This window comes from Phoxinus phoxinus (genome assembly GCF_949152265.1).
Source record: "Phoxinus phoxinus genome assembly, chromosome: 18".
In the NCBI taxonomy this organism is placed as follows: domain Eukaryota; kingdom Metazoa; phylum Chordata; class Actinopteri; order Cypriniformes; family Leuciscidae; genus Phoxinus; species Phoxinus phoxinus.
Window position 1 is genome coordinate 18,316,926 of NC_136893.1, and position 23,797 is coordinate 18,340,722.

The window sequence follows — 23,797 nt, forward strand, 5'->3', positions numbered from 1 at the left end:
TGTACTCTGTTTGTTAGCATAATGAGCTGCTTCATAGGCATACTGTAGGCAGTAACTCCACACAAATAGCACAAATAGCATTCCACACACCCGACTCAACTTATTTTCATAGCATTTAACATTAGCATGTTGCTTTCTTTAACCAAAACATCAACTTTTACTAAAAAATATACTGCAGTAATTTCTCCCTTCCGCCAACCTGTCACTCGCATGAGATCCTAGCTATTTAAAAAACGACAATGAACCAATCAATCCCGATGGACAAGTCCCAGCTTACATTTTTATCTAATTTGAGAAGCTGTTTTGCTCAGTATACGTCACAATTGGAAAGAAACAACGATCTTAATTTCTGTTTCATGCCGACTTTAAGGTCTCCCAATGGTATTTTAACGTTTGAAAGTAAAGCAAGTAAAGTATTTATTGATATTTGTATATAATAAATTATTAATATTTTTTTGTTATAATAATACCAATAATAGTTGATGCATTCCTTATTGAACTGCTCTACGTGTGTGTGTGAATCAGCATTTACTGCAGTAATCTTAAGTATCAGCAACTGTGTGAGACTATTACTCATGGTAAAGGAGGCAGGGTGAGAAGTTTAGGGGAGCTGTCAGTAACTTCCACTGTTCTGAATTTGCTTCATTAATCCAAGTGGTTTTCATTCATCTCTCCAGTCGCAGTGCATCTGCCTGAGGACGGGCCTCCGCGTCTGCCACTGCACCAAACCGGTTCAGCGAGCAGACTCCAAATGATGACACAACTGTGCCAGAAGCTGTTTACTAAAGAAAACATGAATAATGACAAGAACCGTCGATAACTCGTCCAGAGTGTATGAGGAACAAGAGAAAGCAGGACAAACTCAGCAGGAAAAGGTAGTGATAGAAGGAAGATAATTGGCGGAAGAGTGAAAGAAAAGCAGGAGTTGGTCACCTGACTTTTGTCTGACTTTGTAATTAGCAGGTTGTCCCTGAGGATTGGCCCTATTGACTACGCCAGGATCCCAGAATCCTTTGGCTCTCCTCTGGCGGTGTCTTTCTTTAGCCCTGATTTTGGATGTTGGCAGGCAAGTTTCTTTTCATTGGCATTGCGACGCTGCAGTAGCGTGCCAGCTGTTTACGCCTCTTTGTCTTTCAGTTACGCCGTGTTCCTCCTTTGCTTTCCTCCTCTAGACACTGATGATGAACTGCTACAACTACTTCCACTACACTAGCACCCTCCCCCTTCTCAGTTTCTCCTCTTTTTCTTTTTGACACGAATTCCTGTGTGTGTCAAATCATTTCGCTGCATTCTCACTCGGATCTATCACTGGGTTTTTGGCAGCAGACACTTGCAGAAATCATAGTTAATGCTCTTAACAACAGCCGATTATCTGACTATTAATTGAATTAGTTGTCACTCTGAGCGCCCGAATGGGCCCTGAGGTTAATTATATTTTGGGTGCATTTGAATCTACTGCCCAGGACTTAATGTGAAAAAACCCTCTAAAGATTTAGAGAGAGTCAGAAAACAAAAATCAATAGTGATTCTCAGCCGTGAAACTGCCAAAAAGGCAGGATTTCCAATTAATTCTGATAAAAGTTGATCTGCTCAGAAATATGGAAATTTGGGTTTTGTGACACTGCACCTAACTCCAGTTTGTTGATTAAATCGGATATAAAAAAAAAAAATATTAAATAGGAATAAATCTGTAAAACTTGTATTCTTTTTTTACATTATTATTTTTATGGGACAGGTTATTGATTAATAAGGACTTATTTTTGCGTGATCACTTGCTCAAAACTGTTAAGACCTCAAAACACGTTTACCATAGTGCATGATTTGTCATTTGTAATTTTGACATTTGCTTCACGTAATCATCATGGCCAGGTTGCATAAACTTCAAGGATTAGTTTCACAAGTTAGTCATCAATTTTCTTAATTCTTTAAGATGTTCATAACTGTTGCAAGCAGGGTGGTGCCGAGAGCCATGAGAACGGCGCAAGGCCGGTGGCGTGATTGATAATGAGTGTCTTCTGCGCACCACACTGGCTTCAAATTTCTCACGGAGGAGATACGGAGACATAAAAAGAGGAGTGACAACAGTGAAGGACCAGGCCTGGACATTTACATTATGTTTTGTTAATGTGTGTGCGGCAGTCGTCTGAGGGGCTGCCACTTTAATTTAGTTTTGGGTTTGTTTATCTTCATATTAGTGTTTGAACGGTTCCCAACTCCTTTCCTGAATAACAAACCTTGCTACAATTACATAAAAATGTAGATTGGCCTAATTTGATAATGAATAGTAAGACCCCTAATTAAATGCTAGTTGGTCATACTAGTTCTTAAGATAGTCTCATAACATAATGGCTATATCAATGCAACTGGCCTGTGCACATGTATGGCTTTTTTAAATTTAACTTGCTCAGGAGCTCACCTGGTACAGCATTGCATTCACAATGTGGAGCAATCGGGTCAAGATAAAATAGCTCAAGATAAAATGGTATGGTTACCTCATCGAGTGCATTTTATCCCAATTTTGTTAAAGCTATTGGTTAAGTTTAGAGTAGGATTGTCACCAGACATTTCATTTTTGAACTTCAGCGAAACGTACAACAACCAACATACTAAAAATTGCCAGATTCACGCTTATGTTTTGGATAAAACTTAAAACGCTTTTAGCATCACTTACTGGCCAGTTCACTTTGAAAGTGTCGTGAAACATGCAAGCAGCAACGTAATATAATTTTGGAGAAATGTTACCACGGGCAAAAAAAAATTCAACGAGCCTGCAATATTCAGTATATCTACATTGGTTGCTGTAATAACTAACACAAAGCCAAGAGACTGGAATACATGGAGTGATGAAATTATGTGATATGAAATTAGCCACAGCTAAAAAAAATATATAATTTCAAACTATTATTTTATGCATCCTACATACACACGGTTTTAATATTTATGCATAATTTGACAAAATTACAGCTGCACTTAATGCAATAAACATACTGTATTCTGTTCACAAGTGATATTTGTTTTGATTTTTGTTTGTTTTTACACTTTTTAAAGAAAAAAAAACTTTGGTGGAAATAATGGCGCAACTGTGGGAAAGTCTTTTTAAGTTTAAATTTATAAGTTTTACACAATAAATATTACATTTCCTTTGTGTATTTAGCTATGTTTACGGCATCATAATTTTAAAGCATTTTTTTAGAGCTGGATTTTCATAGTTTACGATTTAATGTATGGGTGCTTGCTTGACGACACTAGAGCTCTTGTGAATTCCATTATATACCCATTGCTTACCCAACAATGAAAAAACTACTTGAAATTCGATTTGACTAGTCAGACTAAAACCCATTTCCAAACATTACATTTGAATATGATTTCAAAACACATATGAGTGTGTTTTGGATGGGGTTTGTAAAAATTGCTTTTCATGGGCTTTATATACTATGTGATCTGGTGTATTTGTATTTTAGACAAATGTAAGAAAACTGAGGCCAGGGCTCCATTGTCTATTTTCTTGTCTCTCTTTTTGAGTAATTTTTTACCACCTCACCCTGCTGCCAGTGCCTGGTCCTGGAGCATGACATGAAATGAGATGTGCTGAAGAAAATGAGTTTGGTGTGAATTGCTGATGAGCAGCAGCTTTGCTTATGAGAGTGTGAGTGTGTGTCTTGCACGGGTAACCACAGCATCCCACTGGGAACAATGAAAATGTCATTTTATGTAAGTTTCTTGTTCAAGCAGGATGCGGAATACTGATAGATGTTTTTAATGTGGAAGCATTTGTCCATGAGGAGACACTGAGCTATATAATGAGGTGGGAATCTCTCTCCATGGGGGGAAACTCTGTTTAATAGAGCTCAGAGGCCTGTGACATCATCGGCAAGCAAATCTACAGTACTGGATTGTATAAGAACGGGCCACTTCATTTGTCTGAAAATTACAGCTAAATTGTACTCGCATAAAATGGGTCATGTCAAACAGAAGATGTTTCCAAGAGTATGTTCAATCTATATCAAGTTTTCCCATTGAGAGTAATCAGAATTTTTTGTACTATTCTTACACTTTGTCATTCCAATATACCTTTATACGATGCCAGTCTACCTATATACAATACTATTATTAACTTACCCCCAAGTTGTTCCAAACCTGTATGAATTTCTCTCTTCTGCTGAACACAAATATCTTTAAGAATGGGTAACCAAACAGTTGATGGACCTGTTTCTTTGGAGTTTCTTTGTTTTCTTCTTCGACTCTACCATGACGTCACGAAATTCACGAAATGCGTGCTAGTGTCTTCCATAGAGGCTGCTTTATATGTTGTTGATGTATGTGACGTCGTAAAGCACATCCTGATTCTCGTGAGATTTGGCGGGGCGCCACCTCTCAAACCTGCATTGCTGCTTTTGGTTTTTACCTGCTTTGCTAACAGGATGATTCGGCCCTACTACGAATTTCGTTTACCATTGAAATGACTTCAAAGCTGTTATATTAAGGTACAAATCTTGCATAGTGTGCCTTTAAAATTAGATTTTGCCAAAATATAAGCTTTGCTTTTCATATTTTTAAAAAGTAGTGAAAATGCTAACCTTTTTTGAAAAAATACACTGTAGTTTGTAGATATTGGCTACTAGAAGCATTTATATTTTTAGTTAGCCACTCCCCAACACTGAGCTGCTTAACTTACCTGCTCCCTAGTGAATGTAGCCTATGTTGCCTATACACTAGCACATAGTATATACTGTGACTTAAAATACTATGTTATTTTTTATATTTTCTTTAATATCTAAATTGGGTTTCAAGTGCTCCCTATGGCCAGTCTTTCACTGCTTCAACTTACAGTGGAGCAACACAGCTAAAGTTTCCTGTAGAGATATGTCTCTCGCTCTCATTTACTTACATAGTTGGTTGTAAAACACTCAACCATATTATTTTTATTTTTTAAAAGATAAATGACGGCAGAGACTCTAGTCATTAAAGCCTCTTCCTCATATTGTGCTCTTGTTGGGTTCACCAATATCGATAGCACGCTTTGGCAAGTGAGTACAAAGAACGGATGGGAATTTTTTTTTCCTTCGCTTAGAAATGTCATGTGGTCCAAATTTATGAGACTGGCATATCAACTCAGCTTTAAAGTTCACACACTGGTGTTTTATAGACGGCTTTTATGCATGTTCTTCACTGCTTCAGAGCTGCTCTCTGCCACTTTGGAACCTTAAAAATTTCAATAGAATTTGATGTAGCAGATTTATAATGCATTACCTGATTGTAACCCTGAACTGTGCAGTGATAACCCATCTGACTGGAGCTCGGATGTATTATGCTTCAGCGCAATGGGGTTATGGGATTGTTTTAGAGTATGAGCTGTTGTGGTTTTACATGTAATAGTGGATCCAGATTTCTGCCTTATTTTGTAAAAAAAGTATGAAATAGTGTTTGCAATGGACGTTAACGATAAAGATATAGTTCTGAAAATCTTTCTTAATATTAAAGAATAGAAGAATTCACACTTCAGCTATAACAATAACGGCACAGAGAAACGATATAGTTGGAATCACCTTTAGAATGATTTTATCCAGCTGATGAACAATAAAAACATTGACAGCCAATCAGAATCAATCTTGCTGTAACAAGCTTGGGCATTTAAAGTGACAGACAGTCACGCTCTTAAAATAAACAGAGTGATATCATCCACTGGTGTGGACACTAATATAGTTATCTTTATAGTTATCGTTCTTGGTGTGAAACCAAGGTGTAAAGGTGTGAAGGCAGTGGAATCCTGATTTTGCGGGTTTTAAAACCCATGCTTCATCCCCCTGTGTATTTAAGCCCTTCAGTTTCATCAGTTCATTGTGTGGTATTGTTGTGTTCTACACGGTTTCGATTTTTGTTTACTTTGTTTACCACGAACATCTTCTGCCGTTAGAATTCCGTCCAGCACAATGTTGTCTTAGTCGCCACCATCCCTGTCCATCACCAAGTCTGTTTCTGCACCCAACCTTCCTCTCCTGCTTGCTCCACTGAAGCCAGCTCCTCGTTGGTCTGTCATCACTCAACTATAGCCATAGACTTCCGACCTGTCGGCTGCGCCTCATTCCTCCACCTCTGCGGCTCTGTCGGGATCCTCCTTCCCTCAAGTTGCACCTCAGGCCTCACTCACGTTATTGTTGCTGCAGTCCTCTGGCACCCTGGCTCCATCTCTGCCACTCGTCGCCGTGACTCCACCTTGGTCACCAGATCTCTCGGTCCAGTATCCGCCTGGGTCTCTCCACACGCGCGGTTGGCCTCAAGTGTCCACCTTAGCTCATCCCTACATCACTTTCGCCATGGGTCACCTCCTTCCTGGCCGTCTCCTTGGTCGCTCTGGACTCCTCCATGAATCCCTTCATCATCCACTCCTCAATGGCTTCTCTCACCGTCTGCTCCACCATGGATCCTTCCTCCAGGGGTTCTTCCATCGTCAGCTACATTTTATATTTAGTCATTTAGCAGACGCTTTTATCAAAAACGACTTATAAATGAGGAGAGCAATAGAAGCAACTAATCCAGCTCCTCCTTGGCTCCTCCCACCATCTACTCCACCCTGGTTTTTTTCCGTCCAGCATCCCTGCCTGTTTTCAGCTCTTCGCCAGCTGCTCGTCCACCTCCAGGGCAACCCCCCTCCCTCCCTCAGTCAAACTGTTACGGCGCGAGCCGTAGTCCCCGAGGGTTTTGAGTCCCCATCATCGGACTCAAAACATTACTGTAAGGGCATTATTATAAACATGATTTTACATTATATTTACAAACTGAGAGATGAATTTCTGGAATTATTTTGTTAATTGACTACATCTGTATATCTTAACCTGTAAAATGTATTTAACCTTTGGTTTAGTTTAACCAAACTAAAGTGGTGTAGTTTGTGAAGTTTGAAATTTGGTACTGCTCTTTTAAACGTGGTGTGATGGTAATACAAGAAAGCCTTTGTGCAGTTTCTTTTTTTTTCCTGCATTTTTCCTGAACAAAAGTTTTGTTTTTGTACTTTGTCTCCAAAAAGTCTTAACATTAAGCATAACCATTATTTAGCTTTATATTTTAACAGCATTGAAATGCTGCATTATGTATTTTAGCTATATAGAAATTAACAATTTAAGCCTAGTGAGTTTTTTTTCTCCCCCTGTAGTCAATCATTTTATCCCTTAAAAATCTTTGATCAATTCCCCCTGTAGTTAATAATTGTATAAAAAAATGTACTCTTAAAAAAAATTACATATTTAAATGTTTTTTCCTTGAAAAAAATTATTCATGCCTGAAAGTAGCTTAAATGTAACTCTACATCCTTACCTCATTAAGTATTTGCGGTTCTATGAATATGCAAATTAGCCCCGCCTCCACTCACTCACTCCAGCTCAGAGATACACTCGTCAACTATCACACATTGTCGTGATTGGTTACAAGGTAGTTTGTGACCTCAGAAACACCAGCGATTTCAAACCGTGTTTTTGAGACTTTGGTTGTCTTTGGTTCACTGCCGTTTTAATGAGAAAATACTCAGCAATGGTGTTGACTTATGAATTTGCACATGGTTTGTCTGAAAGCATAAAAACACCACATAGACATATAAACAACATTAAAGGCTTGATTTTCACCACAGGGGGACTTAGTTTTGTACAAAGAGTTTTTTTTTATTTAAGAAAGCACATGCAGTTTGTATATTCATTTGTTTTTCAATGAAGATACATTTTTAAAAGTTTTTCTCCATTAGTCAGAAACTGTGACATAAAACAAAGAATATACAGTTAATGTTTTTCGAGATAGTGCTGGAGCTGGTTGGAAACTGCTTTAAAAAAAATAAAAGCGGCAACTTCTGCTTTAAAATGTGTGTGTTAGCATATTACAAAATACAAATTTGTGTGAGTGGAAATATTCCCCTCAACCAAGGTTTAATGTTGTGTGTGTGTGTGTGTGTGTGTGTGTGTGTGTGTGTGTGTGTGTGTGTGTGTGTGTGTGTGTGTGTGTGTGTGTGTGTGTGTGTGTGTGTGTGTGTGTGTGTGTGTGTGTGTGGCCTGTGACGTGATGCTATCTGTTCAGCTGTCAGCAGTTTAGTCTGGCTATTTTTTAAGCTTTGAACAGATCTGCTTCATTGCGTAGACTGAGGAAAGCCCTTGAATACGGTTTCAGCTGAGTGATATTAACACGGTTTCAGCACGAAGATGCATAGTGCAATAGGAAATAAAAAATAAAAGATTTTCTTATTGGCTCAAATTTATTTCGATAAATCAGTCATTTATCCTAACTGAAGCACCTTTCATAACTCCACTTTAGACATCAAATGGGTTCGGGGAGTTTCCAATTCCATCTTCCCAAATGAAACTGTAATAATGAGACTGACAATCAGTCAAGCAAACCGTGTGCTCTCTGACCCCTGATCTGTTACACTTTTCAACTTTTGTTCTGTCAGCTAATTTTGCCCCAGCTTTCCCTCTCCCTTTCCCACCCATCAGTGCTAATTTATGTTTAAGCACCTAAAAACTTCCACATTTTTAAGAGCACGCTATCTGTAATTTGGCCACCGTCCAATTTGTCTTTTCGGGGGTCTCGCATTGATTTAAGTTCCACCATAACCGTGCGTGAATCAGACGAGATCGCTGACACCCTCTCATGTCCCTCTGCCAAATTTCTCCCATTCCAAATGCTTGCTTTCATTTTTTAATCTCTCTCTCTTTTTATATGCCCAGAGAGAGCGCTGAGGCTCATAATGAATGTCAGGCATGGAGCCTTAATAAATTAGCCATGCATGTATTTCTGCTTATTAATGGCTGCAGTGGCAAACTCAAGCCACTTTAATGCATTTCACTTAGTGTTGCTTATGACTGCGTTTCATAAAACATGGCAGCTTCTTACATGCTTGTTCCTGTAGGAGATTTATCACCTCCAACTCCCTCCCTTCTATACACACACTTACTTTCCTCAGACCCCTCAACGAAGGCCAAAAAAATGCCTCGTACTCGCTCGTCTTCTGGTCTACTAACTAAACAAGACCGTAAGCGCTTCAGACACCTGTAGACTGTTCACAGCATTCACATCTGGCCTTCCACCACCTCTCTGACAGCTGTTGACTTTTGGGTCACTGTGATTTTGCCAAGACAGACATGATCCTGGATCTACATATTTTGTTGATCCTGGAACAGAATTCCTGTCTGAAAAATTTAGTCCCAACCATATCCCTGCCTCTAAACCTAACCCTACCCATAAGTTTATCCCTAAAATCAGAGGGAATTCATGAATAACACTGTTAGAAGCACCTAATCCTGGTTGTAAGCCTAAACTTGACATAAACTGTAAACTTGTTCCTTAAATCTGATTGGTGGATTCTTGGAATGTTGTTCCAGAATCAGCAAAGATGTTGATCCAGGAACATGTTGTACTTGGTGAAATCATGTTCACCCGACTTTTACCTTGCGTGTGATGACAATCATATGAATTAATTTGTATGTTTTTGTAACATCTGCTCCCACCCCATTGAGGGGTATGTTTAGGGGTGGACCTTTCTTTCTTTTTTATTATTATAAATCATATGTTTTCCTATGAATCATTTTGTACGAAATTTGAAACCTCATACTTGCGCTTTTATGTGAGTTTGGGTTGGATATAAGCAAAATATTTCATCACAATATTCTTACAATTTTGGTCGATATCAATGTATATCAAAATATACACATATTTATTGATACAATATCTTTATGTATGTATGTATGTAAATATGTAAAATACTGTTTTAGTATTTATAAATACAAAAACCCTGATTAATCAATATCTGTTTATCGTTGTTGTTTTTCCCACCATTGTAAATAATTGAATTAAGCTCTTTCACAGTTTGCCCAGTTTCCGGTTTTGAATAGCCTATCCTGGAAACCTTTTTTTTCCCTTCTTTCCTGTGCGTTTCCTTTTTTTATTATTTTGTTTTATTTATTTGAACTTCTTCAGCTTTTTAGTTTATGGTTTATGATATTGCAGCACTGCTGATATTGGTGACTCTTGTATGATAAATTGCTAGTACTTTTCTACTTTAGAACAAAAACGTCTGAAAAAATGAATAAATGAATATCAATTTTAGATATCTGTGGAAATTAGTGAGTATATGTGTATTGATTAGTTTAATGCCTTATGACTGTTATTGTTGGTAATTAGTTACCCATGGGCAAAGTCCCTGGTAATATTTTATTTACAAATTAAGTCTGTTTGTTTCATTTCCCCAATAATCCATATTCTGTAAATCCCTCATGATACCAACTCAAAATAAGTATATGCATTTATGTAACTAGAGCACAATTTAGATTCCTTGTCAATATTGTCATTTAATGTCTTTGTAAAGACAGAAATCTGTATGATTGTGTCATTGTGCCCTTGGTCCCTCATTCAAGTACGTACATTTCCATCATATTTTTTTGTGTGTTGTCCTTGGTTTATTTATACAGATCTTTTTTTTTTTTCATGGGGTCATAGAAGTACAGGCAGAGGTTAAAGAGAAAGAATGAGAGAGAGAGAAAAAAATCAAGTAAAATAGGTGAGGGCAGCAGTAGATCACATAATCTGTTGTTGAACCTCTGTGGCCTGTGCCCTAGCATTCGTGTAAAGCATTTCCTTGCAGCTGCCAATGGCATCTCTATCTATCTCTATCTCTCTCTCTTACCCTTCTGTCTGGCCCCGCCTCCCTCTCTCGCCCCTGAAGGTCAGTGCCTGAAGCATTACTCCTGTTCTGCTGAGTCTGCCAAACTCCAACCAAAGAGGGAGAATGAGGGGGGTGTAGGGAAAAAAACCCAGTAGAAACCTAGCGAACCAACTGCCCACTGACATCTATAAAACAAACGCAGAATGACAGGTGTCACCCAATTTCCCCTCCCTCCGTCCCTCCTTTGCTACACACGCTTGGATGCCATTTTATAGTTTATTGTTCCGTGTCGCATTTCAAGGTCGCTCTTAACATGGCCAAACTAGGCCCTTGAGGAATGTTGCAGGGCATGCCTGCCAGTGAATCCAAGCGTTGCCTGACCAGGGAACCCTCCAGCTGGGGAAGCGTCTAAATCCAGCCTGTGGCCCCGCTGAGGCCCCTGTGGTCTACATACGGCACAGCGTGACCTGCTGCAGTGTTGCAATTAAGGACAGCAGCAGTATCAACCAGATTCACACTCATCTGAGCTGAAATCTCAAATGCAGTTATTTTGGTTCATTTATTTATTTATTTAGCCACCAATGTGGTTGTTTGTATTGATTCTCAATTATAAATCGATTGATGTCACTTGAATGTGATTTAATAAATAAAATCATGGAGTTCACTTTCTCTTGGAGTTACATGACTTAATTAGCCAACCTACAGTTAGTGAAACAATCTCCTTTACACTGCTTATGCTGCAAGTGCGCACCGCACGGCAACTAAATCATTCCAGTTATAATGAAGGATGCAGCCGCATGCTTGCAGAGTGGACCGCTTCACTGATTATAAAGGGTGGGTTGTAGTTTTGATGCATTTCTTGCTTGCCGTGTAGAAAGTGTGACAGTCCAATTTTTTGCAGATGATAAAAAATAATGCTAAACACTGCATGCTAATGCTAAACGGACTGACTAACTCTGTGTCAATGCAGCCCCATTCTTCAGCATATTGAGTCCTCAGCATTAAATCACTGGGAATTATAGTGAGACAAAATCTGCTGTACAGAACTGTAGTTAATGTAGAATGGATCTACCACTGCATCCCATCAGGCCAGAGGAGAGCTAAATACTGGACACCAGCTAGCATTCATTTGATGGGGGAGGGGAAAGACACTTTCATTTCCTCTCATTCTCTCTCGCTTTCTCATTAGGTTGCAGCTTAGCTTTATTTATGGCAGTGTTTTTTGTTTTTTTTGTTTTTTAAGGGTATTTGTGTGTGTAAAAAGATGGTGCAGAGAAGTGAAGGACTATCTGTGATGATATTTGATTATGAAAGCTTAACTACAGAAAAGTATTTAAAAATATAGAGAAATTATTTTCAAAAGGAAAGGAATACGAGATCGAATTGTTGACAGAATTGTTTTACAGAGCTGTGGCCTAGCGGTTCTATTATCGTTTCCCTGTCCTGTCTGATTGTTTATAAATAGAAGTTTCACCGGTCAACTATTTCCTAAATATATACTAACTAATAAACCGATAGTAGAAATACACTGTGTTGTGTCCGATCTCCTGTGGCTGGTTGCATAAACTGCTAGTCTTACAAGTTAAGTCATCTAATGTTTTTCGCCAAAAAGACTGATCATAACTTTAAGTCGGTTACATAAAAAGGTAGAAAAAGGTTATATTCTATTCTAAGACGGTCTTAACTTAGTGGCTATCTTAGGGGCAACTGGCCCCTTGAATCGTTTAACAAAAAACAAGCAGGCACAATGCATCACTTTCTTTTTCTCTCTCTCCTAACCGCCGTCTCCTTCCTATTGGCTGACATTTGCGTGTGAGTCTGCAGTCTTACCTGCGAGTCCTGTTTGAGATTTCCAGGTCACTCAGTCCCATGTGCTCTCTCTCTCTCTTTGCTCTCTGTCCCCATGTACATTTATACATTCACACTCATTGTCCTGCTCTATTGAATAATCAGTTCAGCCTATGGCTGTTACTTATTGTAACAAATTGTCAAGTTACACTACTGTTCAAATCTGTGATCAGTAAGATTTTTTTTTTCTTGTGAAAGAAACAGCAATGTGTTAAATTGATCAAAAGTGACAGTAAGGACATAATGGTATGAAATATTTGTTTTTAATAAAATTGTTCTTTTAAATGTTCTATTCATCAATGAGTCCTGAAAAAATCTCTTATGGTTTCTACAAAAACATTAAGGGGATACTTTACAGATTAGCATTAAGCTTTGTATCAGTAGAAACCCGGTAGTATTTTCTAATGACTGTGCTTCCCTGCCTCATGTCCTCCTGAGACGAGAGATTTATGTATTTTTTGTCTGGAAAAAATCCTCAGATGACGCAAAAATTTTCATTTTGCATCATCGGAGGCTTTCCTGGCCAGAGGCTGAAAACTACAGCCAGTAGAAGGAGCTTGTTCCGCATGTTTTAAACCCGGCCATAGTGGGTGGGATCTCACTCACAGAATGTACAAATAGTGTCAGCCATCTTTTTTTTAAGCTAAGCTAACAGACTCTTGCTCTGTGGAGAAAGCTGAGTAGGTTACCATACATCCTTTTTCCCGGACATGTCCGGCCGTCGAGATCGTCCAAAAAGTCCGAAATTTGGCTTTTGCTTTCTACCGTTGACATTCATTGTTTACATGCACACCTTTTGTTTCAATCTAACTGGATTCATTCCGATTGGTGAATCTGAATGTAGTGTTTACATGAACGCTAAACAAGTGACCGGTCGATGTGCATTTTAACATTGCTAAGAAAATTCCCGCTCCTCCCTGAGAGATAGCCTATGAGACCGTGCGTCTCACAGGTGCCGCTCATCTGTAATCACGCCACCGGCCTCGCATCATTCTCCTGCGGCCGTCAGCCTTGTCCTGCTCGCCACAGTAAACATAATGAATGGCGACTGTAGAGCGCGAAAAGCCGAATCCCGGACATTTTGGGCCAATCCCGGGCAGATTTGTCACAGAGACTCACGATAAAACGGCGTCTTTTAAGTTTCGAGTCAACTAGTAGCCTAGCCTAGTTGTGTAACTGCGTTGTTTAAAAATCATACAATGTGATTTTCTGGATTTTTGTTTTAGATTCCGTCTCTCACAGTTGAATTGTACCTATGATAAAAAATTACAGATCTACATGCTTTGTAAGTGGGAAAACCTGCAAAATCGGCAGTGTATCAAATACTTGTTCTCCCCACTGTATAATTAAAATCTGTTCAATCAAAACATTGTTACCTGAAATGCTAATTTAAATATAGCCAGGCAGGTTTCTGCTAAATTATATTTTAAAAACCTGTATCTATTTATCACAAACACCTGTAAAAGTGGGCAAAAGTTGGGTCCTAGAAGTAAAAACTCCACGGGGAAATAGATTTTCAACGATATAACGATTCAACTTATAAACAGACAACTCTATTATAAGCTGTGAGATTGTTAATCGATGGTATCTGCTTCTGTTGAAACCATCAGCCTGCATTATTTCAACTTATTTTGAAAAGAATTGTTTAACAGCAGAAAAACTACATTACCCATGATGCTGTACAAAAATTCCACCAATCAGTCGCCAAAAGAGCATTAGCTTTTCTTTGGCTCCGCCCACTTCAATAAAGCACGGCAAATTACTTAATCAAGTCGGTCTTCTTGAGCTCTCAAAATACTTGTATACATATTTGCAATAAACTTAAAATATATTGTTAATATGTCAACATTTTTAAATGAGTTGTTTTATCTTTCTCCTTTTTTAATTGGTAGGTGGGCACTGTTGCACTCTATATACATTCAATGGTCAGAAACACCCCCCTTTCTGGGTGTGCAGAGGGAAGCCCCGCCCTAAACTCGCTCTATTGGTTAAGCTGTTGTTGGTCGGATTTTCAAACAAAAAAGTCACTTTTCTGGGGAATCAGTCTACAAACGACTTACTTGTCTCTGTATATTAAGCTTTAATATGCAATAGTTTAACACTGAAAAACTTCACCTTTAATACAAAGTACACACCTCAGAGGGTCTGTAGCCGGCGGTTTATTTGGGGAACACGCTAAATTTATGTCTGTTTGATGGAGCATGTCAGGCATTCTCTTCATGAGAGAGAATATAAGACCCACACAGGGAGGGGACTGTAGGGCAACCCAAATGTCAGGGTTAGCCCAATTGAATACTAAAGCAGCCTGTAAGATGAACTCATTGGAGCATGAGTTATTGACTTTCAGTTCTCAGAGCTGTACGGCACTTTGTCTTACAGTCAAATGTCAAGTGTTTGTTTTAGTTCAGCATGCAGTGGTATTTTAGTTGCGTTACTGACAAGCCTTTTGTAGTTTTACTGAGCCTTAAAGATTTCACTTCCCAGGGAGTGTTTCAGTTTCGCCTTCAGATAAAAATATTACAATTATAGGTTAAAGTGCACCGTATGTTTGAGTTTGTGCATTTTGGACATCCCGGAATTGATTGTGCTTTTAGAAATCCGCAGAGAATAACATTAGGGAGCTCGATGTATAATCATTCAGGTGGCTATTGAACAGGTCAGAGGTCAAACTGTCAAACCTGATCCTCTACCCAAAGGGACCATCTAATTAATGACCTACCACAACGCTCATTTAAATTCCCTTAAGTAAATGGAAAATAGGTGTATTTATTATCAAGGATAGCTTTTAATAAATTATTTCCCGACCCAAGCTCATTGGGAAAATGTGCCTGTGGCCAAATTTCTATGATATTACATTGCTTCTTACAGATTTAGCAACACTTTCTAAGTGAAATATCGAGTGAGTGGAGCTAAAGCGTAACAGATTAGTGTAAATCTGGCAACGAATACGCTGGTTGTTGTACATTTGGCGGCATTTCGACCGTCAATGTTTGAAAATAACGTACCGGCACCTACACCCTAACCCTAAACGATAATGTTAACAAAAGAAAACATAAGATGAAAAAAACATGCCATTTCTACAATTATTTGAGTACTTTTATCGTGTTTCGTGGGACATGTGCCCTGGCTACCAGGTGGGCAGAGCAAGTTTACTACATCAAAAAAGCCATAAAATGGAGAGGATTATGTGATGTAAATATAAAAATATATTACAAATAATGCACTATGGTAAAAGTATTTTGATGTCAAAGTAATGTAACTTATTATCTGCAGTGAAAAAATTATAAACTGAAAACAGCTGACTTGTATGGATAGTTGGATATATTACATTTTTGGAATTGGTAAATAAAAATATATAAAAATGTAGAGGTAAGTTTTTCCAATGTGCCTATGTTGCAGCTTTGGAACTGTAATATGTGTGTGCTGGAGCGAATCAGTTTTGAACAGTGAAAGTTTCTGAACGTGTATCGCCTTTGATATTTAGTGCTATTGAATTAGGACGGTAAATTTGTTTATAGAGGGCACTAATATTTAATTGCTTGTCTCTTAAAACTAATTAGGTTCCTTGTTGATACGTATTGATTGTAATTGTTTAATGGTGCAGAAGGAGTTTATTTATTCTGTAAAAATGGCAGGACATTAACCTCTAGAAATCACAGGGAAAGAAAGGCCCAGGACAGACGCTCAGATGAAGGCAGCGAGTTGCATGATGGGACTGACATACATTTGCTCACCCTCCGATCAACCCATATCCACCTCCCTACCTCTCTCTCTCTCTCTCTCTCTCTCTCTCTCTCTCTACGACAGGTCTTCAGCCTTAAGCTTTAGCAATCAATGCAGTAATTAAGAAAGAGGCAGAGAGAGAGGAGACCGGAGTCAGCACTCTTTCCATCCTCCTCTTTCCCATGATCCTCCACACCATCACCCTCTTCCCACTGAAACTATTTCTCCTTATTTTCCCATTTCCTTTCATTTCATTTACTGCCAAGTTAATAACATCTTTTGAGTTCCACCCTCTTTATCTCACTTCCTGCAGTTCTTGGTGACGGGACGGTCGTGTCCACGTTCATTCTAGTGCAAAATCTCCTGTTCTTGTATTATATGCTTCCCGATTGTGTGGAAAGCCAATATACCTGTAAGACATCATGACTAGATAATTACAATCCATTCAATCTGTTCTTCTGCACTCTTCAAAGGGTTTGAGGTTGATGGCAGTCTCCCTCTGCTGGTCTACACCTGATATTGCAAGCGCGAGGTCTTGCGTCATTGGGAGACACAGTCAGTGTAGTATCTTATGAACAGACTGAAAAATAAATACACACACACAACCCAGAAAAGGAAGTGGGATGCACCTAACAGAATATATAGAGTATTTATATCCTGATTTCCTATTTGTTGGTATATTGCGTGTGTGTGCATGTGTGTGTATGCTGTTCACACTCGCTCTTTGCATTGGGATGAGGGTATGCTATTAGACAGAAACGCTCCATACATCCCAGTAGGTGAACTGCTGTGTCTTGCTGCATTGGGAGTGGAACGCCTGCATTAAAGGCTTTTTCTCAACAGTATGGAGAACACTGCAGCAAAACTCCTTTACACTGGAGCTCCGCAATACACCACACTAGATGATGATGTCACTCATGCCTTTGCAAACACTGGTAACCTGCTTACATTGACAAAACGCTTTTGCAGACCAATCAGTGGTCACTTCTTCTCTGTCCTCGCCATATATCCTACACATTTTTACAATATAAATTAGTCCAAACATTTTGAATCAACATTTCTCTTAATATAAAGTGATGTTTTTTTTAATAAAAAAAATATTTGTTTAATAATGAATTATATGTAAAGCCTGGAAATTATTCTGTAAATAATACAATGATGCATCACACATCATTTATATTTAATTTATAGACTTATGAACACAAGTGAATGCGTCTAATCTAGAAAATAACATCTTTTGTCTAACAAATATATTAAAGGTGGAATAAAGAGTGGAGGGAATAACTAATCTAATAGTTAAAAAAGCACTAATTCTTGTTCTGGTTATCATTTCTACTGTCCCTAATGAATTATCAACATCCTACCCAGCCTAACATTATGGGTTATTAACTGTAATATTGTGAAAAATATATTTTTAGCAATTTAAAATATCTGTTTTCTGTTTAAATGTACTTTAATCTGATGCAAAGCTGGATTTTCAGCATCATTATTTGAGTCTTCAGTGTCACATGATCCTTCATAAATCATTCTAATATTATGATTTGCTGCTCAAGAAACATTTCTCATTATTATCAATGTTGAAAATTGTTTTTTGGAAATCCTGATGCAGGTTTTTCTGGATTCTTTGATTAATAGAAAGTCTTTACTGTCACTTATTTGATCAATTTAATGTGTATTAAAGAATATTAAAGTATTAATTTCTTATTATTCTTTTTTAAAATCATACTGACCCTAAACTTTTCAAATGGTGTACCGTGTATATGCAAATAGGAAGTTTATACAAAACTTTATTTGATTTTATGGGAAAAAAACCTGAAAAAGAAAGATACTGAATGTGAGATAAAAGCCACAGAGGAGGAAATAATTCAAAATGAATCCAGTGACAAAATTAAAATATAGGCTGCGACACCACTTGGTGTAGACACCATCTACACCAACAAGATGACGTGGCAAAAAATACTATTTATAAATACTAATAATTTATATATATTTTTAAAACACAATTAGTAATTATTGTGCCAAGCTTTGTACATCCTGCTTTCTCTGTGTGAGAAAATGTATAGAAAAATGCACACTTTTCTAATAAAATAAATAAATAACTTTTGATGTAACTTCCTGCAATTTAGTTAAAGGTGCAATTTGTTTAATAAGGCATGTCAATATAGGTTTGACCCACTGGAAATCTGAATCTGCACTGTCCTGTACGAGGTTAAACTGAGTATTAGAGACCTGAGACTTGAATCTCACTACAGCCCTACTTGCATAGAACCTGAAAATAGAAATGAGACCACAGCAGACAGAGGTAAAAGAGGAGGAAAGGAAGCGTTCGAGGAAGAGAGGGAATGGGATGGATAACTGTTTGGAGAAGAAATCCGAGGTCCTGGATTAGTGGTCAGCTGGCCCTGTTTTTAATGAGAGCAGAATTTCTCGCTCATGGCTCTAGAGGAATTCAGTGAGAAAGACAGTCTCTGGTCACCGGTGCATTGAGCTCTGTTTGATTCAAGGAGAGCCGGAGCATGTGTTCGGAATGATAGAGGTGGTGATGTCAGCTAAAGAACTGGTCCTTGAGATCTCGATTCATGTTTGTATTGTACAGTCAATATTGAACATAAATTGCATGGGTTTGTGTTAAAGTCAGAGGCATTGAAAGAAATGAGAAACTTAAAGTTTCCGTTCCTGGTGGATTTTCATTTAGCTTTAATGTGGTCAAAGAACGGCACAAAGGAGAACAAAATTGTCTTCCTGTTGGAAAGTCTTAATTATGACATCAGGGGTGTGCAAACTTTGGTCAGAGCAAGATGGTGATAGACATTTTATACAAAAATATAGGAAGTATTGTACAATACTGTGGTATTGTGTACATGCAAAAAAATAGTAATATCAAACATTCAACAAATTTACTGTCAACCACATTTTTGACTCGATCCAAATTTAGTCCTGGTTCACTTATCTTTCACTCTGTCATTAAGATAACAAGAAGACCTCACTTAACAGACATCCAAAACAATGCTGTGTTCTGGGCTAAATGCGCTCGTCGTATGTGCTTAGTATATGATGCATGATTGTTGTATTCATATTTCAGTTGAACCGCACCAGAGTTCGCTTGGCCCGCTTGTTTGGTGCGCATCAGGGTTCGGATGGTAGCGTTCACACTTATCAAGTGAACTGCTTTATCAGAGCAATCGCACCAGTTCAATTGTATGGAACCAAACATGCCAGGTGTGAGAGCGCACAGGTTTGATTGACATCAGAGTTCGGTTCGTTTAGATGATGTGAACACTGTTTTCCAAACTCATGTGCGTAGCCGTAAACCAGTCCACATAAAAAGTTCATGTGAACTCCGGTATGGTTTGCTGCTCATATAAACACAATCATACTAAATTTAAGTGAACTGCTATTGATGTATGATACGATAAAAAAAGGTTCTCTAGAATATTTGCAGTACATTCGCAGCAGACGCAAGTGCCGTTATGTGCTGACGCTTTGGAAACAAAACCAAAATATAAAAGAGAATTTAGCACTGCTATACATTTTGTCGCCACTTCCTGCATCGTTGTTACCAAGCAACAAGGGTAAACAGCTGCAGCTTTGATGATGCAAATACAGCGGTTCGGAATCCAGCAATACAGTGTGAACACAATCCAGCGGGAGCAATCGAACTCAGATTCAGACCAGGCAATCGAACAAATGTGAAAGCATCCTAAAAATGTTTCTCTTTACAGTGTCTGCCTGTCTAATTTTCATTACATTCATGGTTATCCTATTTTTTTGGAGAAATTGGATTTAATAGTTTTGTTTTTATTACCACTTGCAACACAAAATAAAATCTAGAGTAACTGAATCTTTCAGAGAGGATTTTGATATGTTGCATTGAGCTAAAGCAGTATGTGTATTGGTGTGCTGCATTCCAAAACGGCATCTATCATATTAAAGTTATAGTCCACCCAAAAATGAAGATTCTGTCATCTTTTACACCACACTTTTAATGGGAAACTTTTTTTTTTTTTTTTTTTTGTCTATAACAATGAAATTCAGAGAAAAACAAAAAAACAGAGACACTGTCCTAAAAATCTACTTTGGTGTTCTACAGGGAAAATCAAATGGTGAATGAATGTATACAGTATGTTTGCATTGACAAAATCTCACTGCAGGCCACATCTGGACTGCCACTGGATATGCAAAATCACAGTGTTTGATTCCAGGTAAGAAGCTCAAGCTATGAAGGGTGAAATATTTCAGCAAAAAAAAATATCGGTAAGTATCTGGAATAAAGAGAGATATCATAATGCATGATGCTCTAGGTAAAGTGTGCCGTCCACCTCGAGAGAGAGAGAGGCCTGTGACTGCAGAGACTAAACTGCAGAGCAGCAATTTTTTTTTACCCTTGGATTGCCCTAATTATACAGTGCATTGATTTTACAATGCATCCATGGATTGATTAGCAATGCCTCTCTCTCTTTCTCTCCGTGCACCCCTTCACCTCCTACAGGAAGTACTGTGCATGCCGGCTTTTTCTGATCTCATGCGATCTCTCCCAGGGGTGAGAAGACTGTGCCTGCTTTCTACTGACCTCCCTTCTTTCGTCCCCTTTCAGCTCCGGGCCCCTAAGAGTGTCCTCTCTGCAGTGGCAAATGAGGTAGAGAGAGCAAGTGCTAATGAAAAGGAGAGCAAAATTGCTCTTTATCAAACTCCTCTCCTTTATGAAAAAGAAAGGAGCGAGGCAGATGAGTGCAGGGAGATCAATTGCTCTGGGTGGGGAAACGGGAGGCAAACAAGATGAAGAATGCATTTAAAAATCAATTACACAGTAAATATGACACAAGTCAGCCATGACGGCCTCAGGGGAGCATGGGAAAATAAGGTTCTTGCCTGTACTCTGGTAAATTCATTCTCAATGAATAAATTATTCTTTTGATGCGGAGGGCATTAAAAAGAAAGTACGCATGGTGCCGGTGTTAACACAATGTTATTCCCTGATGAGATGACATTGTGCGTTATTAATTTCTTCTATACATTTTTGCTTACAATCCTCCTTAGAAAGACTGTAGTGCAAGATATTACCCGAGAGGGTCATACACCTACCATAGAGAAATGTCCAAGCCCTTCTTATAGCCATAAGCCTACATCAGCTCTTCTATTACCATTTATTTTATTCATTATTTTATTTATATATATATATAGGCTACATATATATATATATTTATATGTTGGTTGCCAATTTACATGTTTTAGAACACGAAGTTAACTCATTAGAACAGTTTGAGGACATCTCTTACCTCATATTTGGCACGTGCCGTGTCAGGGAAATCATTCAAATGGGACGTAAACTGAACGAATAGGTCTGTGCTCTTCCATATCTTTTTAAAAAGTCGTTTCATCAGCAACAGCTTTGGGCTATCCTGTATTTTAAGCATTTATTTAGAAGGGAACCGCACACAAGGTAATGAAGGGCATCGATCCAGGTTGCTTTATTAACGGGACGTGCCTCTAAAGCGCTAATAGGACGCCACTTATTCTGTGGAGGTTTAATTAGCCTCGCGCGGAAAATGTGCTTACAGCGCGCGCTGCCACTCGGCCGTCACCTCGCACCCCGCACACACGCTCATTTCACGGCCCGCTGGGACCGAGATCAAGACAGCGAGGCCCTTCTTCATTCAAGTAAAGCGTTCATTAAAGAGACGGTGAGTTTGTCTTTTTGTGTCGACTATAACCCGTCCCTCTGTCAGTCCACTCCGCCCGCGCACCGAACATGCTGATGCCTCGCTATTGGCAAAAGCATGAACTATCGCGAGAAGTCGCTGTTGTCTCAGCGATGATCTGTTGAAAGTGACCTGCAATTTTGGAGTTAACTCGTATTTCTCTTCTATATAATACAGGATTTTGTTCTCTAGGACTCCAGCATTCAGGACTCCAACAGTGCTAAAGGTTAATGTAACTATGATTGCTCATTATAGCGTGGTTTTAATAAAAAATCTAATTAATTTTCTCCATAGTGACATTGATTTTTAAAAATGACTTAAAAACCTTTCAATACTGACCTACATTGAGCTCTGAGGTTGTTAAATGATGATGTGTGCTTCTATAGGAGTCACAGGTCAGTGTCATTTTAGCTTCATAGAAAATTGCGTTTAATAGGCTAACTGAGTGCATGCCTTGTGAAGAACTAGAATTTGTTCAAAGGTTAAATATAAAGAAGTTAAATAAATTTTATATAGAACCATGTATTTTACACACACACACACACACACACACACACATATATATATATTACATAAGTTCAAAGGTTTATTTTGTACCATACATATTAATTAATCAGTGGTGTTGTGTGCGACTGCCAAAATATTTATATTATGATCTTATTCTGAGTGTTCATGAAGTAATGGATTGATTTTACAGTTATTGAAATATAGACACATTTTCAGACTTTCATTTTATACAGACCTCTGCAGTGCAAGCATATCTGGTAAATGTTGATACTCTCCTGTGGCATGTGAAGAATGTGGACACTAGAGCTTGCATTACTCTGATCAAACACTGACCCTTCACACATTGATTATTTGATGACTTCTTCCAGGAAATGCCCAGTCCACTTATTTTATACTTCTGACCGGCTGCAAACAAGATTGTTCTGCTGTGATTTCTGAAAAAGTTGATTATATTCCAGCATTAATCACAATGAATCAGAGTAACAGTGGATATTTGTCACTCACACTGTATGAGTGAATGATTCAGTTGTTTTCCTCAGTGAAGTTAATGGCCTGTTCATGTTTTTCAATCTCAAACAGACTCTGCCTGAGACTTTTCCTTCTATCTGTTCTCCAAGAAAACAACGGTTTGCATTATGCATAGTCCAGAAAACCCCTATGTAAACTTATGTAAATTAGAAATGTTGGCATGTGCCCACAGCTCGTGTGTGTGTGTGTGTGTGATACACTTGTGTGATGTGTCTCTGCAGTTGTGCTTACTAAGGTGGTGCCCCAAAATAGATCAAGAGAGAGAGAACTCCCTCAACCCACACACACACACCAGCGGTCTGATAAAGACCACCGGGATCTCTGACAAACTGCATACGCACCGCTTTTCCACTTTATTCGGACCTTGTTTCCCTCTGGACACTCCAGCTGCCTTTGCATGTGGTTCCCTGATAAACAACTGCATATCAAGTTTAAAATCACGTCGGGGTCAATTTTTCTTCACTTAAAAAATAAATAAATCAGGCAGTCGCGACTTATTGGTTAGAGAGTCAGACTGGAAACCCAAAGGTTGCGGGTTCGATTCTCAATACCAGCAGGAAGTGACTGAGGTGACCTTGAGGAAGGCATCTACATAACCCCTAATCGCTCCCCGGGCTCCACAGCAAAAATGGCTGCCCACTGCTTCGGGTGTGTGTCCACGGTTTGCAGTGTGTGTTCACTCACTGCTCCTAATGTGTGTGCACTAACTTGGATGAGTTAAATGCAGAGGATAGATTCTGAGTATGGGTTACTTTCACAACTCCATTGCTAGAAACAATAGGGAATGTGTGTGTTGCTTTGTTTGTTTGTAGGTTCAAAGATTTATATTACGCCAAAAAAAGTATTTATTATC

At 38.6% G+C, this 23,797-nt stretch overlaps 2 protein-coding genes across 10 annotated transcripts in view; both read left to right on the forward strand.

The window, feature by feature from the left end:
* The window catches only part of pofut1 (protein O-fucosyltransferase 1), a 328,122-nt gene that overhangs the window by 148,606 nt on the left and 155,719 nt on the right, over nucleotides 1-23,797 (forward strand). The window lies entirely within an intron of this gene.
* gata5 (GATA binding protein 5) overlaps nucleotides 1-23,797 on the forward strand; it is a 130,510-nt gene that overhangs the window by 81,659 nt on the left and 25,054 nt on the right. For 5 of the 9 annotated variants that reach the window (XM_079587806.1, XM_079587807.1, XM_079587805.1 and 2 more), the window contains 2 exons: nucleotides 678-875; nucleotides 961-1,066. The exons of the other annotated variants lie outside the window; for them this stretch is intronic. The gene's annotated coding sequence lies outside the window, so the exon portion shown is untranslated. The remainder of the gene's footprint in view (nucleotides 1-677; nucleotides 876-960; nucleotides 1,067-23,797) is intronic. 9 annotated transcript variants of the gene reach the window in all.